Source organism: Mobula birostris (assembly GCF_030028105.1).
Source record: "Mobula birostris isolate sMobBir1 chromosome 11 unlocalized genomic scaffold, sMobBir1.hap1 SUPER_11_unloc_1, whole genome shotgun sequence".
In the NCBI taxonomy this organism is placed as follows: Eukaryota; Metazoa; Chordata; class Chondrichthyes; order Myliobatiformes; family Myliobatidae; genus Mobula; species Mobula birostris.
The window spans coordinates 174,099-195,120 of NW_027274037.1; the positions used below are offsets into that span (position 1 = coordinate 174,099).

The 21,022-nt window shown below is 58.0% G+C and overlaps 6 non-coding genes across 6 annotated transcripts; all 6 read right to left on the minus strand.

Annotated features, from left to right (window-relative positions):
- Positions 1–1,674: 1,674 nt before the first annotated feature.
- On the minus strand, positions 1,675–1,865 carry LOC140192138 (U2 spliceosomal RNA). The gene has a single exon (XR_011884093.1). It is a non-coding gene; the product is annotated as a U2 spliceosomal RNA (small nuclear RNA).
- Positions 1,866–4,928: 3,063 nt separating this feature from the next.
- LOC140192139 (U2 spliceosomal RNA) lies at positions 4,929–5,119 on the minus strand. The gene has a single exon (XR_011884094.1). It is a non-coding gene; the product is annotated as a U2 spliceosomal RNA (small nuclear RNA).
- A 3,075-nt stretch (positions 5,120–8,194) lies between these two features.
- LOC140192140 (U2 spliceosomal RNA) lies at positions 8,195–8,385 on the minus strand. Its single transcript, XR_011884095.1, has one exon. It is a non-coding gene; the product is annotated as a U2 spliceosomal RNA (small nuclear RNA).
- A 3,071-nt stretch (positions 8,386–11,456) lies between these two features.
- Positions 11,457–11,647, minus strand: LOC140192141 (U2 spliceosomal RNA). Its single transcript, XR_011884096.1, has one exon. It is a non-coding gene; the product is annotated as a U2 spliceosomal RNA (small nuclear RNA).
- Positions 11,648–14,722: 3,075 nt separating this feature from the next.
- On the minus strand, positions 14,723–14,913 carry LOC140192142 (U2 spliceosomal RNA). The gene has a single exon (XR_011884097.1). It is a non-coding gene; the product is annotated as a U2 spliceosomal RNA (small nuclear RNA).
- A 3,369-nt stretch (positions 14,914–18,282) lies between these two features.
- On the minus strand, positions 18,283–18,473 carry LOC140192144 (U2 spliceosomal RNA). The gene has a single exon (XR_011884099.1). It is a non-coding gene; the product is annotated as a U2 spliceosomal RNA (small nuclear RNA).
- Positions 18,474–21,022: the final 2,549 nt, after the last annotated feature.

The following is a 21,022-nucleotide window of genomic DNA, read 5'->3' on the forward strand; positions in this document are numbered from 1 at the left end:
GGTCTGTCTCTCTCTCTCTCACTCACTCACTCACTCACTCACTCACTCACTCACTCACTCAATCTCTCTCTCTCACACACACACACACACACACAGAGTCACAGACACACGTGCACACGGAGTGCTGAGGGATCTGCCAAGCTGTACAGAGGGCAGTAAAGGGAGAAGGGCCGAGGCCCTTCATTATGCCTCTGTGCTGACGCCTGAGCAGACTGACTGGTTTTGCAGCGGGGTGGGTGCACGGATGTAGAAACAGGAGGGAGGGCACGGCAGGAGGGAAATGTGTCGCGGGCTGACGGCGGCCCTGTGCCCCACTGCTCTGCAGGTGCGTTTTTGGCCGGCATGGCTCAGTGGTGGAGTGGGTGGGCGCGTGTGCGCGCCGTGGAAGGAAAGGGGTACTGATTATGCCTTGGTTGTGAAACAGGAAACGGATCGGCGAAATGCCTGCCGGAGGGAGGCACAGTGCCGTGCGTGAAGCAGGGGCACGTGGACGGATGTGGCAATTGTGGAGACGTGCGCCAAAGCTGGACGCCGAGTAGGTAGGTGTAAGCATGAGACGTTTGAGTGATCTTGGGGTTTGGGACGTGATTCTGAGCGAGGCTAGAGATGCACTGCACTGCCGATGTATATTGGGGAGGTCTGAGTGGGTGGAGTGGGGGGTTGTGCCTCTGCCTTACCTTGAACGGTGGGCGGGGCTTTGGGCCTGGGGCAGGCAGACGCATCAGAGGAGGCCAGGAGGCCAGGCCAGGCCAGGGCAGGGCAGGTAGGCAGAGTTTTGCTGATGCTATGGCTAGGTGGTGATGCTTGTAGCTGGTCTGTCTGTCTGGGCAGGAGAGCAGCAGTCTTGGCAGTCTGGTGCAGGCGGGGAGGATGCAGGGTGCAGGAGCACCGGGCCCTGTTGTGCCGGCGGCGGCGGCGCCCCGTTGCTCTGTAGCCGGGCTCCATCGGATGCCTCCCTCCCTTCCTTCCTTCCTCCCTCCCGTCCGCGTGCCCTGGCTGCTGGCACACTTGAACGAGCCTGCCTGTCCGACAGGCTGGCTGGCTGCTGGTGAAATTGCAGCAGAGCCAGTGACTCGATATCGTTCGTTCCTTCCTTCCTTCCTTCCTTCCTTCCTTCCTTCCTTCCTTCCTTCGCCCGCCCGTCCATCCGTCCGTCCGTCCGTCCGTCGCGTCCTCCGTTGGCTTCAAGGAGCAGCTGAGAAGCCTGAGCCTGAGAAGTGGAGCGAGTGTGGCGGGACAGAAAAGGTCTTTCGGCCTGCTCCACTTCACTCTGCTTCTGTGCTTGGTGCAGGCAGCAGCCGAGTGAGCAGGCATCAGAATGAGTGCGCCGGTTGAGCAGTTTGCTTCAGGAATGAATGCCAAGGGGCATCTCTCATGAAGTTGCTGCCTTGCCTGCAGCACCTGATCTGGTTGCAGCCCGGATGTGCACTTGATCTTAGCCAAACGGCCCAGATATGATGCCCGTGCTGTTGTTGAGTTGTCTGCACATTGCGTGAGTGAGTGAGTGAGTGAGCTGTATCGACAGACAGACACAGACACAGGAGAGGTGTAGAGCAAGCAGCTCTCCTCTCTCTCCATGTGCGTGCATGCTTGTCTGTGCTGCTGTGCCGCCGCCGCCGCCTGATGGAGCTTTCGTCGTTTTTCTTTTCTTTGCTACTTTGAAATTCCCCAGAAGGGGAGTGCACCGTTCCCAGAGGCACTGCAATACCGGGTCGATGCGTGGAGTGGACGGAGCAAGCCCCTATTCCATCTCCCTGTTCCAAAAATCAATTTAATATATGGTCCCCAGATAAGGGACGTATCAGATATTAAACTGATAAGAACAGATACTACACTTGATCTTAGCCAAAAGGCCGAGAAGCGATGCAGGCGGCCTCTTGAGTCGGCTACATCCTGCCTAGCCTCTGGTGTTTAGATTGAAGCAGGAGGCCTGGCAAAGACCTTGCTGCCCTGGCCCGCTGGCAGCTCTCCCCTAGGTTGTCTGGGATCGGTGGGTGTGCTGGACAGCTGTTGCCTACCTGGTCCGTCCTGAGTGCAACTTGTCAGAGGCTATGTAAAGCTGCCAGTGATCCACCAATCATCTGGGAGTGGGGCCGTACCTACGGGCGCCTACGTCACTGGCACACTGCCTACGTCAAGGCTGCCGGCTTCCTCGGCTGGCTCCCAGGTCGGTCTCAGAGGCTGGCTCAACTTGCACTGCTCTCCTGGTCGTGGGAGGCTGGTCACGCTGTCCTGTCTGCACAAAAGTCTGCAGGGGGAGTGGGAGCAGGCCGCTCGGCCCTTCAAGGGCGTCCCTGCACTCGGCAAAGAGAGCGCGCCTCTCGGCTTTGCGTGCCCCAGCTGGCTGGCGCATCCAGCTGAACGGTCTCCTTCGGAGGCTCTGCCCTCTCCGGGAGGGAGCGAGCGGATGGGACTGCACCGGGCGACAAAGGCAGAGGCCACGTGCGCCGCTCAAGACCGGTTACGAGGTTTGTGGACGTGGCCAAAGTCCGCGGGCAGAAAAGCCTCCTGGCAAGCTTGGGAATAGGAAGATGTCAGCTACAGGTGTGCCTGAGGAGAAACAATGGGTGTGCTCTCCAAGCCGAAGGCTGAAGTGCAGCCATTCACACCTCTGTGCCTTTATTTTGATGTGTGTGGAATTACAATTGTTGAGTGGCTTGAGTTTGTTTCATCTCACAGAAGCTGTAGACTTTGCGTCTGCACAGGCTATCATTGGACACAGTGGTGTCTTCTCCCCTGCTCCCCCACCACCTTTTTTTACCAGGGTGGATGGGGGTGGGTGGGTGTGTGTGTGTGTCTGTCTGTCTCTCTGTGTCTGTCTCTGTCTCTCTCACCCACCGACACAAACACACATGGAATGCTGAGGGATCTGGCAGGGTCGGTCTGTCTCTCTCTCTCACTCACTCAATCTCACACACACACAGAGTCACAGACACACGTGCACACGGGGGTGTGTGGGGGTGGGTGTGTGTGTGTGTTTGTGTGTGTGTGTGTGTCTGTCTCTCTGTGTCTGTCTCTGTCTCTGTCTCTCTCACCCACCGACACAAACACACATGGAATGCTGAGGGATCTGGCAGGGTCTGTCTCTCTCTCTCACTCAATCTCACACACACACAGAGTCACAGACACACGTGCACACGGGGGTGTGTGGAGGTGGGTGGGTGTGTGTGTGTGTGTGTGTGTGTGTCTGTCTGTCTCTCTGTCTCTGTCTCTGTCTCTCTCACCCACCGACACAAACACACATGGAATGCTGAGGGATCTGGCAGGGTCTGTCTCTCTCTCTCTCACTCACTCACTCACTCACTCACTCACTCACTCACTCACTCAATCTCTCTCTCTCACACACACACACACACACACAGAGTCACAGACACACGTGCACACGGAGTGCTGAGGGATCTGCCAAGCTGTACAGAGGGCAGTAAAGGGAGAAGGGCCGAGGCCCTTCATTATGCCTCTGTGCTGACGCCTGAGCAGACTGACTGGTTTTGCAGCGGGGTGGGTGCACGGATGTAGAAACAGGAGGGAGGGCACGGCAGGAGGGAAATGTGTCGCGGGCTGACGGCGGCCCTGTGCCCCACTGCTCTGCAGGTGCGTTTTTGGCCGGCATGGCTCAGTGGTGGAGTGGGTGGGCGCGTGTGCGCGCCGTGGAAGGAAAGGGGTACTGATTATGCCTTGGTTGTGAAACAGGAAACGGATCGGCGAAATGCCTGCCGGAGGGAGGCACAGTGCCGTGCGTGAAGCAGGGGCACGTGGACGGATGTGGCAATTGTGGAGACGTGCGCCAAAGCTGGACGCCGAGTAGGTAGGTGTAAGCATGAGACGTTTGAGTGATCTTGGGGTTTGGGACGTGATTCTGAGCGAGGCTAGAGATGCACTGCACTGCCGATGTATATTGGGGAGGTCTGAGTGGGTGGAGTGGGGGGTTGTGCCTCTGCCTTACCTTGAACGGTGGGCGGGGCTTTGGGCCTGGGGCAGGCAGACGCATCAGAGGAGGCCAGGAGGCCAGGCCAGGCCAGGGCAGGGCAGGTAGGCAGAGTTTTGCTGATGCTATGGCTAGGTGGTGATGCTTGTAGCTGGTCTGTCTGTCTGGGCAGGAGAGCAGCAGTCTTGGCAGTCTGGTGCAGGCGGGGAGGATGCAGGGTGCAGGAGCACCGGGCCCTGTTGTGCCGGCGGCGGCGGCGCCCCGTTGCTCTGTAGCCGGGCTCCATCGGATGCCTCCCTCCCTTCCTTCCTTCCTCCCTCCCGTCCGCGTGCCCTGGCTGCTGGCACACTTGAACGAGCCTGCCTGTCCGACAGGCTGGCTGGCTGCTGGTGAAATTGCAGCAGAGCCAGTGACTCGATATCGTTCGTTCCTTCCTTCCTTCCTTCCTTCCTTCCTTCGCCCGCCCGTCCATCCGTCCGTCCGTCCGTCCGTCCGTCGCGTCCTCCGTTGGCTTCAAGGAGCAGCTGAGAAGCCTGAGCCTGAGAAGTGGAGCGAGTGTGGCGGGACAGAAAAGGTCTTTCGGCCTGCTCCACTTCACTCTGCTTCTGTGCTTGGTGCAGGCAGCAGCCGAGTGAGCAGGCATCAGAATGAGTGCGCCGGTTGAGCAGTTTGCTTCAGGAATGAATGCCAAGGGGCATCTCTCATGAAGTTGCTGCCTTGCCTGCAGCACCTGATCTGGTTGCAGCCCGGATGTGCACTTGATCTTAGCCAAACGGCCCAGATATGATGCCCGTGCTGTTGTTGAGTTGTCTGCACATTGCGTGAGTGAGTGAGTGAGTGAGCTGTATCGACAGACAGACACAGACACAGGAGAGGTGTAGAGCAAGCAGCTCTCCTCTCTCTCCATGTGCGTGCATGCTTGTCTGTGCTGCTGTGCCGCCGCCGCCGCCTGATGGAGCTTTCGTCGTTTTTCTTTTCTTTGCTACTTTGAAATTCCCCAGAAGGGGAGTGCACCGTTCCCAGAGGCACTGCAATACCGGGTCGATGCGTGGAGTGGACGGAGCAAGCCCCTATTCCATCTCCCTGTTCCAAAAATCAATTTAATATATGGTCCCCAGATAAGGGACGTATCAGATATTAAACTGATAAGAACAGATACTACACTTGATCTTAGCCAAAAGGCCGAGAAGCGATGCAGGCGGCCTCTTGAGTCGGCTACATCCTGCCTAGCCTCTGGTGTTTAGATTGAAGCAGGAGGCCTGGCAAAGACCTTGCTGCCCTGGCCCGCTGGCAGCTCTCCCCTAGGTTGTCTGGGATCGGTGGGTGTGCTGGACAGCTGTTGCCTACCTGGTCCGTCCTGAGTGCAACTTGTCAGAGGCTATGTAAAGCTGCCAGTGATCCACCAATCATCTGGGAGTGGGGCCGTACCTACGGGCGCCTACGTCACTGGCACACTGCCTACGTCAAGGCTGCCGGCTTCCTCGGCTGGCTCCCAGGTCGGTCTCAGAGGCTGGCTCAACTTGCACTGCTCTCCTGGTCGTGGGAGGCTGGTCACGCTGTCCTGTCTGCACAAAAGTCTGCAGGGGGAGTGGGAGCAGGCCGCTCGGCCCTTCAAGGGCGTCCCTGCACTCGGCAAAGAGAGCGCGCCTCTCGGCTTTGCGTGCCCCAGCTGGCTGGCGCATCCAGCTGAACGGTCTCCTTCGGAGGCTCTGCCCTCTCCGGGAGGGAGCGAGCGGATGGGACTGCACCGGGCGACAAAGGCAGAGGCCACGTGCGCCGCTCAAGACCGGTTACGAGGTTTGTGGACGTGGCCAAAGTCCGCGGGCAGAAAAGCCTCCTGGCAAGCTTGGGAATAGGAAGATGTCAGCTACAGGTGTGCCTGAGGAGAAACAATGGGTGTGCTCTCCAAGCCGAAGGCTGAAGTGCAGCCATTCACACCTCTGTGCCTTTATTTTGATGTGTGTGGAATTACAATTGTTGAGTGGCTTGAGTTTGTTTCATCTCACAGAAGCTGTAGACTTTGCGTCTGCACAGGCTATCATTGGACACAGTGGTGTCTTCTCCCCTGCTCCCCCACCACCTTTTTTTACCAGGGTGGATGGGGGTGGGTGGGTGTGTGTGTGTGTCTGTCTGTCTCTCTGTGTCTGTCTCTGTCTCTCTCACCCACCGACACAAACACACATGGAATGCTGAGGGATCTGGCAGGGTCGGTCTGTCTCTCTCTCTCACTCACTCAATCTCACACACACACAGAGTCACAGACACACGTGCACACGGGGGTGTGTGGGGGTGGGTGTGTGTGTGTGTTTGTGTGTGTGTGTGTGTCTGTCTCTCTGTGTCTGTCTCTGTCTCTGTCTCTCTCACCCACCGACACAAACACACATGGAATGCTGAGGGATCTGGCAGGGTCTGTCTCTCTCTCTCACTCAATCTCACACACACACAGAGTCACAGACACACGTGCACACGGGGGTGTGTGGAGGTGGGTGGGTGTGTGTGTGTGTGTGTGTGTGTGTCTGTCTGTCTCTCTGTCTCTGTCTCTGTCTCTCTCACCCACCGACACAAACACACATGGAATGCTGAGGGATCTGGCAGGGTCTGTCTCTCTCTCTCTCACTCACTCACTCACTCACTCACTCACTCACTCACTCACTCAATCTCTCTCTCTCACACACACACACACACACACAGAGTCACAGACACACGTGCACACGGAGTGCTGAGGGATCTGCCAAGCTGTACAGAGGGCAGTAAAGGGAGAAGGGCCGAGGCCCTTCATTATGCCTCTGTGCTGACGCCTGAGCAGACTGACTGGTTTTGCAGCGGGGTGGGTGCACGGATGTAGAAACAGGAGGGAGGGCACGGCAGGAGGGAAATGTGTCGCGGGCTGACGGCGGCCCTGTGCCCCACTGCTCTGCAGGTGCGTTTTTGGCCGGCATGGCTCAGTGGTGGAGTGGGTGGGCGCGTGTGCGCGCCGTGGAAGGAAAGGGGTACTGATTATGCCTTGGTTGTGAAACAGGAAACGGATCGGCGAAATGCCTGCCGGAGGGAGGCACAGTGCCGTGCGTGAAGCAGGGGCACGTGGACGGATGTGGCAATTGTGGAGACGTGCGCCAAAGCTGGACGCCGAGTAGGTAGGTGTAAGCATGAGACGTTTGAGTGATCTTGGGGTTTGGGACGTGATTCTGAGCGAGGCTAGAGATGCACTGCACTGCCGATGTATATTGGGGAGGTCTGAGTGGGTGGAGTGGGGGGTTGTGCCTCTGCCTTACCTTGAACGGTGGGCGGGGCTTTGGGCCTGGGGCAGGCAGACGCATCAGAGGAGGCCAGGAGGCCAGGCCAGGCCAGGGCAGGGCAGGTAGGCAGAGTTTTGCTGATGCTATGGCTAGGTGGTGATGCTTGTAGCTGGTCTGTCTGTCTGGGCAGGAGAGCAGCAGTCTTGGCAGTCTGGTGCAGGCGGGGAGGATGCAGGGTGCAGGAGCACCGGGCCCTGTTGTGCCGGCGGCGGCGGCGCCCCGTTGCTCTGTAGCCGGGCTCCATCGGATGCCTCCCTCCCTTCCTTCCTTCCTCCCTCCCGTCCGCGTGCCCTGGCTGCTGGCACACTTGAACGAGCCTGCCTGTCCGACAGGCTGGCTGGCTGCTGGTGAAATTGCAGCAGAGCCAGTGACTCGATATCGTTCGTTCCTTCCTTCCTTCCTTCCTTCCTTCCTTCCTTCCTTCCTTCCTTCGCCCGCCCGTCCATCCGTCCGTCCGTCCGTCCGTCGCGTCCTCCGTTGGCTTCAAGGAGCAGCTGAGAAGCCTGAGCCTGAGAAGTGGAGCGAGTGTGGCGGGACAGAAAAGGTCTTTCGGCCTGCTCCACTTCACTCTGCTTCTGTGCTTGGTGCAGGCAGCAGCCGAGTGAGCAGGCATCAGAATGAGTGCGCCGGTTGAGCAGTTTGCTTCAGGAATGAATGCCAAGGGGCATCTCTCATGAAGTTGCTGCCTTGCCTGCAGCACCTGATCTGGTTGCAGCCCGGATGTGCACTTGATCTTAGCCAAACGGCCCAGATATGATGCCCGTGCTGTTGTTGAGTTGTCTGCACATTGCGTGAGTGAGTGAGTGAGTGAGCTGTATCGACAGACAGACACAGACACAGGAGAGGTGTAGAGCAAGCAGCTCTCCTCTCTCTCCATGTGCGTGCATGCTTGTCTGTGCTGCTGTGCCGCCGCCGCCGCCTGATGGAGCTTTCGTCGTTTTTCTTTTCTTTGCTACTTTGAAATTCCCCAGAAGGGGAGTGCACCGTTCCCAGAGGCACTGCAATACCGGGTCGATGCGTGGAGTGGACGGAGCAAGCCCCTATTCCATCTCCCTGTTCCAAAAATCAATTTAATATATGGTCCCCAGATAAGGGACGTATCAGATATTAAACTGATAAGAACAGATACTACACTTGATCTTAGCCAAAAGGCCGAGAAGCGATGCAGGCGGCCTCTTGAGTCGGCTACATCCTGCCTAGCCTCTGGTGTTTAGATTGAAGCAGGAGGCCTGGCAAAGACCTTGCTGCCCTGGCCCGCTGGCAGCTCTCCCCTAGGTTGTCTGGGATCGGTGGGTGTGCTGGACAGCTGTTGCCTACCTGGTCCGTCCTGAGTGCAACTTGTCAGAGGCTATGTAAAGCTGCCAGTGATCCACCAATCATCTGGGAGTGGGGCCGTACCTACGGGCGCCTACGTCACTGGCACACTGCCTACGTCAAGGCTGCCGGCTTCCTCGGCTGGCTCCCAGGTCGGTCTCAGAGGCTGGCTCAACTTGCACTGCTCTCCTGGTCGTGGGAGGCTGGTCACGCTGTCCTGTCTGCACAAAAGTCTGCAGGGGGAGTGGGAGCAGGCCGCTCGGCCCTTCAAGGGCGTCCCTGCACTCGGCAAAGAGAGCGCGCCTCTCGGCTTTGCGTGCCCCAGCTGGCTGGCGCATCCAGCTGAACGGTCTCCTTCGGAGGCTCTGCCCTCTCCGGGAGGGAGCGAGCGGATGGGACTGCACCGGGCGACAAAGGCAGAGGCCACGTGCGCCGCTCAAGACCGGTTACGAGGTTTGTGGACGTGGCCAAAGTCCGCGGGCAGAAAAGCCTCCTGGCAAGCTTGGGAATAGGAAGATGTCAGCTACAGGTGTGCCTGAGGAGAAACAATGGGTGTGCTCTCCAAGCCGAAGGCTGAAGTGCAGCCATTCACACCTCTGTGCCTTTATTTTGATGTGTGTGGAATTACAATTGTTGAGTGGCTTGAGTTTGTTTCATCTCACAGAAGCTGTAGACTTTGCGTCTGCACAGGCTATCATTGGACACAGTGGTGTCTTCTCCCCTGCTCCCCCACCACCTTTTTTTACCAGGGTGGATGGGGGTGGGTGGGTGTGTGTGTGTGTCTGTCTGTCTCTCTGTGTCTGTCTCTGTCTCTCTCACCCACCGACACAAACACACATGGAATGCTGAGGGATCTGGCAGGGTCGGTCTGTCTCTCTCTCTCACTCACTCAATCTCACACACACACAGAGTCACAGACACACGTGCACACGGGGGTGTGTGGGGGTGGGTGTGTGTGTGTGTTTGTGTGTGTGTGTGTGTCTGTCTCTCTGTGTCTGTCTCTGTCTCTGTCTCTCTCACCCACCGACACAAACACACATGGAATGCTGAGGGATCTGGCAGGGTCTGTCTCTCTCTCTCACTCAATCTCACACACACACAGAGTCACAGACACACGTGCACACGGGGGTGTGTGGAGGTGGGTGGGTGTGTGTGTGTGTGTGTGTGTGTGTCTGTCTGTCTCTCTGTCTCTGTCTCTGTCTCTCTCACCCACCGACACAAACACACATGGAATGCTGAGGGATCTGGCAGGGTCTGTCTCTCTCTCTCTCACTCACTCACTCACTCACTCACTCACTCACTCACTCACTCAATCTCTCTCTCTCACACACACACACACACACACAGAGTCACAGACACACGTGCACACGGAGTGCTGAGGGATCTGCCAAGCTGTACAGAGGGCAGTAAAGGGAGAAGGGCCGAGGCCCTTCATTATGCCTCTGTGCTGACGCCTGAGCAGACTGACTGGTTTTGCAGCGGGGTGGGTGCACGGATGTAGAAACAGGAGGGAGGGCACGGCAGGAGGGAAATGTGTCGCGGGCTGACGGCGGCCCTGTGCCCCACTGCTCTGCAGGTGCGTTTTTGGCCGGCATGGCTCAGTGGTGGAGTGGGTGGGCGCGTGTGCGCGCCGTGGAAGGAAAGGGGTACTGATTATGCCTTGGTTGTGAAACAGGAAACGGATCGGCGAAATGCCTGCCGGAGGGAGGCACAGTGCCGTGCGTGAAGCAGGGGCACGTGGACGGATGTGGCAATTGTGGAGACGTGCGCCAAAGCTGGACGCCGAGTAGGTAGGTGTAAGCATGAGACGTTTGAGTGATCTTGGGGTTTGGGACGTGATTCTGAGCGAGGCTAGAGATGCACTGCACTGCCGATGTATATTGGGGAGGTCTGAGTGGGTGGAGTGGGGGGTTGTGCCTCTGCCTTACCTTGAACGGTGGGCGGGGCTTTGGGCCTGGGGCAGGCAGACGCATCAGAGGAGGCCAGGAGGCCAGGCCAGGCCAGGGCAGGGCAGGTAGGCAGAGTTTTGCTGATGCTATGGCTAGGTGGTGATGCTTGTAGCTGGTCTGTCTGTCTGGGCAGGAGAGCAGCAGTCTTGGCAGTCTGGTGCAGGCGGGGAGGATGCAGGGTGCAGGAGCACCGGGCCCTGTTGTGCCGGCGGCGGCGGCGCCCCGTTGCTCTGTAGCCGGGCTCCATCGGATGCCTCCCTCCCTTCCTTCCTTCCTCCCTCCCGTCCGCGTGCCCTGGCTGCTGGCACACTTGAACGAGCCTGCCTGTCCGACAGGCTGGCTGGCTGCTGGTGAAATTGCAGCAGAGCCAGTGACTCGATATCGTTCGTTCCTTCCTTCCTTCCTTCCTTCCTTCCTTCCTTCCTTCCTTCGCCCGCCCGTCCATCCGTCCGTCCGTCCGTCCGTCGCGTCCTCCGTTGGCTTCAAGGAGCAGCTGAGAAGCCTGAGCCTGAGAAGTGGAGCGAGTGTGGCGGGACAGAAAAGGTCTTTCGGCCTGCTCCACTTCACTCTGCTTCTGTGCTTGGTGCAGGCAGCAGCCGAGTGAGCAGGCATCAGAATGAGTGCGCCGGTTGAGCAGTTTGCTTCAGGAATGAATGCCAAGGGGCATCTCTCATGAAGTTGCTGCCTTGCCTGCAGCACCTGATCTGGTTGCAGCCCGGATGTGCACTTGATCTTAGCCAAACGGCCCAGATATGATGCCCGTGCTGTTGTTGAGTTGTCTGCACATTGCGTGAGTGAGTGAGTGAGTGAGCTGTATCGACAGACAGACACAGACACAGGAGAGGTGTAGAGCAAGCAGCTCTCCTCTCTCTCCATGTGCGTGCATGCTTGTCTGTGCTGCTGTGCCGCCGCCGCCGCCTGATGGAGCTTTCGTCGTTTTTCTTTTCTTTGCTACTTTGAAATTCCCCAGAAGGGGAGTGCACCGTTCCCAGAGGCACTGCAATACCGGGTCGATGCGTGGAGTGGACGGAGCAAGCCCCTATTCCATCTCCCTGTTCCAAAAATCAATTTAATATATGGTCCCCAGATAAGGGACGTATCAGATATTAAACTGATAAGAACAGATACTACACTTGATCTTAGCCAAAAGGCCGAGAAGCGATGCAGGCGGCCTCTTGAGTCGGCTACATCCTGCCTAGCCTCTGGTGTTTAGATTGAAGCAGGAGGCCTGGCAAAGACCTTGCTGCCCTGGCCCGCTGGCAGCTCTCCCCTAGGTTGTCTGGGATCGGTGGGTGTGCTGGACAGCTGTTGCCTACCTGGTCCGTCCTGAGTGCAACTTGTCAGAGGCTATGTAAAGCTGCCAGTGATCCACCAATCATCTGGGAGTGGGGCCGTACCTACGGGCGCCTACGTCACTGGCACACTGCCTACGTCAAGGCTGCCGGCTTCCTCGGCTGGCTCCCAGGTCGGTCTCAGAGGCTGGCTCAACTTGCACTGCTCTCCTGGTCGTGGGAGGCTGGTCACGCTGTCCTGTCTGCACAAAAGTCTGCAGGGGGAGTGGGAGCAGGCCGCTCGGCCCTTCAAGGGCGTCCCTGCACTCGGCAAAGAGAGCGCGCCTCTCGGCTTTGCGTGCCCCAGCTGGCTGGCGCATCCAGCTGAACGGTCTCCTTCGGAGGCTCTGCCCTCTCCGGGAGGGAGCGAGCGGATGGGACTGCACCGGGCGACAAAGGCAGAGGCCACGTGCGCCGCTCAAGACCGGTTACGAGGTTTGTGGACGTGGCCAAAGTCCGCGGGCAGAAAAGCCTCCTGGCAAGCTTGGGAATAGGAAGATGTCAGCTACAGGTGTGCCTGAGGAGAAACAATGGGTGTGCTCTCCAAGCCGAAGGCTGAAGTGCAGCCATTCACACCTCTGTGCCTTTATTTTGATGTGTGTGGAATTACAATTGTTGAGTGGCTTGAGTTTGTTTCATCTCACAGAAGCTGTAGACTTTGCGTCTGCACAGGCTATCATTGGACACAGTGGTGTCTTCTCCCCTGCTCCCCCACCACCTTTTTTTACCAGGGTGGATGGGGGTGGGTGGGTGTGTGTGTGTGTCTGTCTGTCTCTCTGTGTCTGTCTCTGTCTCTCTCACCCACCGACACAAACACACATGGAATGCTGAGGGATCTGGCAGGGTCGGTCTGTCTCTCTCTCTCACTCACTCAATCTCACACACACACAGAGTCACAGACACACGTGCACACGGGGGTGTGTGGGGGTGGGTGTGTGTGTGTGTTTGTGTGTGTGTGTGTGTCTGTCTCTCTGTGTCTGTCTCTGTCTCTGTCTCTCTCACCCACCGACACAAACACACATGGAATGCTGAGGGATCTGGCAGGGTCTGTCTCTCTCTCTCACTCAATCTCACACACACACAGAGTCACAGACACACGTGCACACGGGGGTGTGTGGAGGTGGGTGGGTGTGTGTGTGTGTGTGTGTGTGTGTCTGTCTGTCTCTCTGTCTCTGTCTCTGTCTCTCTCACCCACCGACACAAACACACATGGAATGCTGAGGGATCTGGCAGGGTCTGTCTCTCTCTCTCTCACTCACTCACTCACTCACTCACTCACTCACTCACTCACTCAATCTCTCTCTCTCACACACACACACACACACACAGAGTCACAGACACACGTGCACACGGAGTGCTGAGGGATCTGCCAAGCTGTACAGAGGGCAGTAAAGGGAGAAGGGCCGAGGCCCTTCATTATGCCTCTGTGCTGACGCCTGAGCAGACTGACTGGTTTTGCAGCGGGGTGGGTGCACGGATGTAGAAACAGGAGGGAGGGCACGGCAGGAGGGAAATGTGTCGCGGGCTGACGGCGGCCCTGTGCCCCACTGCTCTGCAGGTGCGTTTTTGGCCGGCATGGCTCAGTGGTGGAGTGGGTGGGCGCGTGTGCGCGCCGTGGAAGGAAAGGGGTACTGATTATGCCTTGGTTGTGAAACAGGAAACGGATCGGCGAAATGCCTGCCGGAGGGAGGCACAGTGCCGTGCGTGAAGCAGGGGCACGTGGACGGATGTGGCAATTGTGGAGACGTGCGCCAAAGCTGGACGCCGAGTAGGTAGGTGTAAGCATGAGACGTTTGAGTGATCTTGGGGTTTGGGACGTGATTCTGAGCGAGGCTAGAGATGCACTGCACTGCCGATGTATATTGGGGAGGTCTGAGTGGGTGGAGTGGGGGGTTGTGCCTCTGCCTTACCTTGAACGGTGGGCGGGGCTTTGGGCCTGGGGCAGGCAGACGCATCAGAGGAGGCCAGGAGGCCAGGCCAGGCCAGGGCAGGGCAGGTAGGCAGAGTTTTGCTGATGCTATGGCTAGGTGGTGATGCTTGTAGCTGGTCTGTCTGTCTGGGCAGGAGAGCAGCAGTCTTGGCAGTCTGGTGCAGGCGGGGAGGATGCAGGGTGCAGGAGCACCGGGCCCTGTTGTGCCGGCGGCGGCGGCGCCCCGTTGCTCTGTAGCCGGGCTCCATCGGATGCCTCCCTCCCTTCCTTCCTTCCTCCCTCCCGTCCGCGTGCCCTGGCTGCTGGCACACTTGAACGAGCCTGCCTGTCCGACAGGCTGGCTGGCTGCTGGTGAAATTGCAGCAGAGCCAGTGACTCGATATCGTTCGTTCGTTCCTTCCTTCCTTCCTTCCTTCCTTCCTTCCTTCCTTCCTTCGCCCGCCCGTCCATCCGTCCGTCCGTCCGTCCGTCGCGTCCTCCGTTGGCTTCAAGGAGCAGCTGAGAAGCCTGAGCCTGAGAAGTGGAGCGAGTGTGGCGGGACAGAAAAGGTCTTTCGGCCTGCTCCACTTCACTCTGCTTCTGTGCTTGGTGCAGGCAGCAGCCGAGTGAGCAGGCATCAGAATGAGTGCGCCGGTTGAGCAGTTTGCTTCAGGAATGAATGCCAAGGGGCATCTCTCATGAAGTTGCTGCCTTGCCTGCAGCACCTGATCTGGTTGCAGCCCGGATGTGCACTTGATCTTAGCCAAACGGCCCAGATATGATGCCCGTGCTGTTGTTGAGTTGTCTGCACATTGCGTGAGTGAGTGAGTGAGTGAGCTGTATCGACAGACAGACACAGACACAGGAGAGGTGTAGAGCAAGCAGCTCTCCTCTCTCTCCATGTGCGTGCATGCTTGTCTGTGCTGCTGTGCCGCCGCCGCCGCCTGATGGAGCTTTCGTCGTTTTTCTTTTCTTTGCTACTTTGAAATTCCCCAGAAGGGGAGTGCACCGTTCCCAGAGGCACTGCAATACCGGGTCGATGCGTGGAGTGGACGGAGCAAGCCCCTATTCCATCTCCCTGTTCCAAAAATCAATTTAATATATGGTCCCCAGATAAGGGACGTATCAGATATTAAACTGATAAGAACAGATACTACACTTGATCTTAGCCAAAAGGCCGAGAAGCGATGCAGGCGGCCTCTTGAGTCGGCTACATCCTGCCTAGCCTCTGGTGTTTAGATTGAAGCAGGAGGCCTGGCAAAGACCTTGCTGCCCTGGCCCGCTGGCAGCTCTCCCCTAGGTTGTCTGGGATCGGTGGGTGTGCTGGACAGCTGTTGCCTACCTGGTCCGTCCTGAGTGCAACTTGTCAGAGGCTATGTAAAGCTGCCAGTGATCCACCAATCATCTGGGAGTGGGGCCGTACCTACGGGCGCCTACGTCACTGGCACACTGCCTACGTCAAGGCTGCCGGCTTCCTCGGCTGGCTCCCAGGTCGGTCTCAGAGGCTGGCTCAACTTGCACTGCTCTCCTGGTCGTGGGAGGCTGGTCACGCTGTCCTGTCTGCACAAAAGTCTGCAGGGGGAGTGGGAGCAGGCCGCTCGGCCCTTCAAGGGCGTCCCTGCACTCGGCAAAGAGAGCGCGCCTCTCGGCTTTGCGTGCCCCAGCTGGCTGGCGCATCCAGCTGAACGGTCTCCTTCGGAGGCTCTGCCCTCTCCGGGAGGGAGCGAGCGGATGGGACTGCACCGGGCGACAAAGGCAGAGGCCACGTGCGCCGCTCAAGACCGGTTACGAGGTTTGTGGACGTGGCCAAAGTCCGCGGGCAGAAAAGCCTCCTGGCAAGCTTGGGAATAGGAAGATGTCAGCTACAGGTGTGCCTGAGGAGAAACAATGGGTGTGCTCTCCAAGCCGAAGGCTGAAGTGCAGCCATTCACACCTCTGTGCCTTTATTTTGATGTGTGTGGAATTACAATTGTTGAGTGGCTTGAGTTTGTTTCATCTCACAGAAGCTGTAGACTTTGCGTCTGCACAGGCTATCATTGGACACAGTGGTGTCTTCTCCCCTGCTCCCCCACCACCTTTTTTTACCAGGGTGGATGGGGGTGGGTGGGTGTGTGTGTGTGTCTGTCTGTCTCTCTGTGTCTGTCTCTGTCTCTCTCACCCACCGACACAAACACACATGGAATGCTGAGGGATCTGGCAGGGTCGGTCTGTCTCTCTCTCTCACTCACTCAATCTCACACACACACAGAGTCACAGACACACGTGCACACGGGGGTGTGTGGGGGTGGGTGTGTGTGTGTGTTTGTGTGTGTGTGTGTGTCTGTCTCTCTGTGTCTGTCTCTGTCTCTGTCTCTCTCACCCACCGACACAAACACACATGGAATGCTGAGGGATCTGGCAGGGTCTGTCTCTCTCTCTCACTCAATCTCACACACACACAGAGTCACAGACACACGTGCACACGGGGGTGTGTGGAGGTGGGTGGGTGTGTGTGTGTGTGTGTGTGTGTGTGTGTGTCTGTGTGTCTGTCTGTCTGTCTCTCTGTCTCTGTCTCTGTCTCTCTCACCCACCGACACAAACACACATGGAATGCTGAGGGATCTGGCAGGGTCTGTCTCTCTCTCTCACTCAATCTCACACACACACAGAGTCACAGACACACGTGCACACGGGGGTGTGTGGAGGTGGGTGGGTGTGTGTGTGTGTGTGTGTGTGTGTGTGTGTGTGTGTGTGTGTGTGTGTCTGTCTGTCTGTCTCTCTGTCTCTGTCTCTGTCTCTCTCACCCACCGACACAAACACACATGGAATGCTGAGGGATCTGGCAGGGTCTGTCTCTCTCTCTCTCACTCACTCACTCACTCACTCACTCACTCACTCAATCTCTCTCTCACACACACACACACAGAGTCACAGACACACGTGCACACGGAGTGCTGAGGGATCTGCCAAGCTGTACAGAGGGCAGTAAAGGGAGAAGGGCCGAGGCCCTTCATTATGCCTCTGTGCTGACGCCTGAGCAGACTGACTGGTTTTGCAGCGGGGTGGGTGCACGGATGTAGAAACAGGAGGGAGGGCACGGCAGGAGGGAAATGTGTCGCGGGCTGACGGCGGCCCTGTGCCCCACTGCTCTGCAGGTGCGTTTTTGGCCGGCATGGCTCAGTGGTGGAGTGGGTGGGCGCGTGTGCGCGCCGTGGAAGGAAAGGGGTACTGATTATGCCTTGGTTGTGAAACAGGAAACGGATCGGCGAAATGCCTGCCGGAGGGAGGCACAGTGCCGTGCGTGAAGCAGGGGCACGTGGACGGATGTGGCAATTGTGGAGACGTGCGCCAAAGCTGGACGCCGAGTAGGTAGGTGTAAGCATGAGACGTTTGAGTGATCTTGGGGTTTGGGACGTGATTCTGAGCGAGGCTAGAGATGCACTGCACTGCCGATGTATATTGGGGAGGTCTGAGTGGGTGGAGTGGGGGGTTGTGCCTCTGCCTTACCTTGAACGGTGGGCGGGGCTTTGGGCCTGGGGCAGGCAGACGCATCAGAGGAGGCCAGGAGGCCAGGCCAGGCCAGGGCAGGGCAGGTAGGCAGAGTTTTGCTGATGCTATGGCTAGGTGGTGATGCTTGTAGCTGGTCTGTCTGTCTGGGCAGGAGAGCAGCAGTCTTGGCAGTCTGGTGCAGGCGGGGAGGATGCAGGGTGCAGGAGCACCGGGCCCTGTTGTGCCGGCGGCGGCGGCGGCGCCCCGTTGCTCTGTAGCCGGGCTCCATCGGATGCCTCCCTCCCTTCCTTCCTTCCTTCCTTCCTCCCTCCCGTCCGCGTGCCCTGGCTGCTGGCACACTTGAACGAGCCTGCCTGTCCGACAGGCTGGCTGGCTGCTGGTGAAATTGCAGCAGAGCCAGTGACTCGATATCGTTCGTTCCTTCCTTCCTTCCTTCCTTCCTTCCTTCCTTCGTTCCTTCCTTCCTTCCTTCGTTCGTTCCTTCCTTCCTTCCTTCGTTCGTTCCTTCCTTCCTTCCTTCCTTCCTTCCTTCCTTCGCCCGCCCGTCCATCCGTCCGTCCGTCCGTCGCGTCCTCCGTTGGCTTCAAGGAGCAGCTGAGAAGCCTGAGCCTGAGAAGTGGAGCGAGTGTGGCGGGACAGAAAAGGTCTTTCGGCCTGCTCCACTTCACTCTGCTTCTGTGCTTGGTGCAGGCAGCAGCCGAGTGAGCAGGCATCAGAATGAGTGCGCCGGTTGAGCAGTTTGCTTCAGGAATGAATGCCAAGGGGCATCTCTCATGAAGTTGCTGCCTTGCCTGCAGCACCTGATCTGGTTGCAGCCCGGATGTGCACTTGATCTTAGCCAAACGGCCCAGATATGATGCCCGTGCTGTTGTTGAGTTGTCTGCACATTGCGTGAGTGAGTGAGTGAGCTGTATCGACAGACAGACACAGACACAGGAGAGGTGTAGAGCAAGCAGCTCTCCTCTCTCTCCATGTGCGTGCATGCTTGTCTGTGCTGCTGTGCCGCCGCCGCCGCCTGATGGAGCTTTCGTCGTTTTTCTTTTCTTTGCTACTTTGAAATTCCCCAGAAGGGGAGTGCACCGTTCCCAGAGGCACTGCAATACCGGGTCGATGCGTGGAGTGGACGGAGCAAGCCCCTATTCCATCTCCCTGTTCCAAAAATCAATTTAATATATGGTCCCCAGATAAGGGACGTATCAGATATTAAACTGATAAGAACAGATACTACACTTGATCTTAGCCAAAAGGCCGAGAAGCGATGCAGGCGGCCTCTTGAGTCGGCTACATCCTGCCTAGCCTCTGGTGTTTAGATTGAAGCAGGAGGCCTGGCAAAGACCTTGCTGCCCTGGCCCGCTGGCAGCTCTCCCCTAGGTTGTCTGGGATCGGTGGGTGTGCTGGACAGCTGTTGCCTACCTGGTCCGTCCTGAGTGCAACTTGTCAGAGGCTATGTAAAGCTGCCAGTGATCCACCAATCATCTGGGAGTGGGGCCGTACCTACGGGCGCCTACGTCACTGGCACACTGCCTACGTCAAGGCTGCCGGCTTCCTCGGCTGGCTCCCAGGTCGGTCTCAGAGGCTGGCTCAACTTGCACTGCTCTCCTGGTCGTGGGAGGCTGGTCACGCTGTCCTGTCTGCACAAAAGTCTGCAGGGGGAGTGGGAGCAGGCCGCTCGGCCCTTCAAGGGCGTCCCTGCACTCGGCAAAGAGAGCGCGCCTCTCGGCTTTGCGTGCCCCAGCTGGCTGGCGCATCCAGCTGAACGGTCTCCTTCGGAGGCTCTGCCCTCTCCGGGAGGGAGCGAGCGGATGGGACTGCACCGGGCGACAAAGGCAGAGGCCACGTGCGCCGCTCAAGACCGGTTACGAGGTTTGTGGACGTGGCCAAAGTCCGCGGGCAGAAAAGCCTCCTGGCAAGCTTGGGAATAGGAAGATGTCAGCTACAGGTGTGCCTGAGGAGAAACAATGGGTGTGCTCTCCAAGCCGAAGGCTGAAGTGCAGCCATTCACACCTCTGTGCCTTTATTTTGATGTGTGTGGAATTACAATTGTTGAGTGGCTTGAGTTTGTTTCATCTCACAGAAGCTGTAGACTTTGCGTCTGCACAGGCTATCATTGGACACAGTGGTGTCTTCTCCCCTGCTCCCCCACCACCTTTTTTTACCAGGGTGGATGGGGGTGGGTGGGTGTGTGTGTGTGTCTGTCTGTCTCTCTGTGTCTGTCTCTGTCTCTCTCACCCACCGACACAAACACACATGGAATGCTGAGGGATCTGGCAGGGTCGGTCTGTCTCTCTCTCTCACTCACTCAATCTCACACACACACAGAGTCACAGACACACGTGCACACGGGGGTGTGTGGGGGTGGGTGTGTGTGTGTGTTTGTGTGTGTGTGTGTGTCTGTCTCTCTGTGTCTGTCTCTGTCTCTGTCTCTCTCACCCACCGACACAAACACACATGGAATGCTGAGGGATCTGGCAGGGTCTGTCTCTCTCTCTCACTCAATCTCACACACACACAGAGTCACAGACACACGTGCACACGGGGGTGTGTGGAGGTGGGTGGGTGTGTGTGTGTGTGTGTGTGTGTGTCTGTCTGTCTCTCTGTCTCTGTCTCTGTCTCTCTCACCCACCGACACAAACACACATGGAATGCTGAGGGATCTGGCAGGGTCTGTCTCTCTCTCTCTCACTCACTCACTCACTCACTCACTCACTCACTCACTCACTCAATCTCTCTCTCTCACACACACACACACACACACAGAGTCACAGACACACGTGCACACGGAGTGCTGAGGGATCTGCCAAGCTGTACAGAGGGCAGTAAAGGGAGAAGGGCCGAGGCCCTTCATTATGCCTCTGTGCTGACGCCTGAGCAGACTGACTGGTTTTGCAGCGGGGTGGGTGCACGGATGTAGAAACAGGAGGGAGGGCACGGCAGGAGGGAAATGTGTCGCGGGCTGACGGCGGCCCTGTGCCCCACTGCTCTGCAGGTGCGTTTTTGGCCGGCATGGCTCAGTGGTGGAGTGGGTGGGCGCGTGTGCGCGCCGTGGAAGGAAAGGGGTACTGATTATGCCTTGGTTGTGAAACAGGAAACGGATCGGCGAAATGCCTGCCGGAGGGAGGCACAGTGCCGTGCGTGAAGCAGGGGCACGTGGACGGATGTGGCAATTGTGGAGACGTGCGCCAAAGCTGGACGCCGAGTAGGTAGGTGTAAGCATGAGACGTTTGAGTGATCTTGGGGTTTGGGACGTGATTCTGAGCGAGGCTAGAGATGCACTGCACTGCCGATGTATATTGGGGAGGTCTGAGTGGGTGGAGTGGGGGGTTGTGCCTCTGCCTTACCTTGAACGGTGGGCGGGGCTTTGGGCCTGGGGCAGGCAGACGCATCAGAGGAGGCCAGGAGGCCAGGCCAGGCCAGGGCAGGGCAGGTAGGCAGAGTTTTGCTGATGCTATGGCTAGGTGGTGATGCTTGTAGCTGGTCTGTCTGTCTGGGCAGGAGAGCAGCAGTCTTGGCAGTCTGGTGCAGGCGGGGAGGATGCAGGGTGCAGGAGCACCGGGCCCTGTTGTGCCGGCGGCGGCGGCGCCCCGTTGCTCTGTAGCCGGGCTCCATCGGATGCCTCCCTCCCTTCCTTCCTTCCTCCCTCCCGTCCGCGTGCCCTGGCTGCTGGCACACTTGAACGAGCCTGCCTGTCCGACAGGCTGGCTGGCTGCTGGTGAAATTGCAGCAGAGCCAGTGACTCGATATCGTTCGTTCCTTCCTTCCTTCCTTCCTTCCTTCCTTCCTTCCTTCCTTCGCCCGCCCGTCCATCCGTC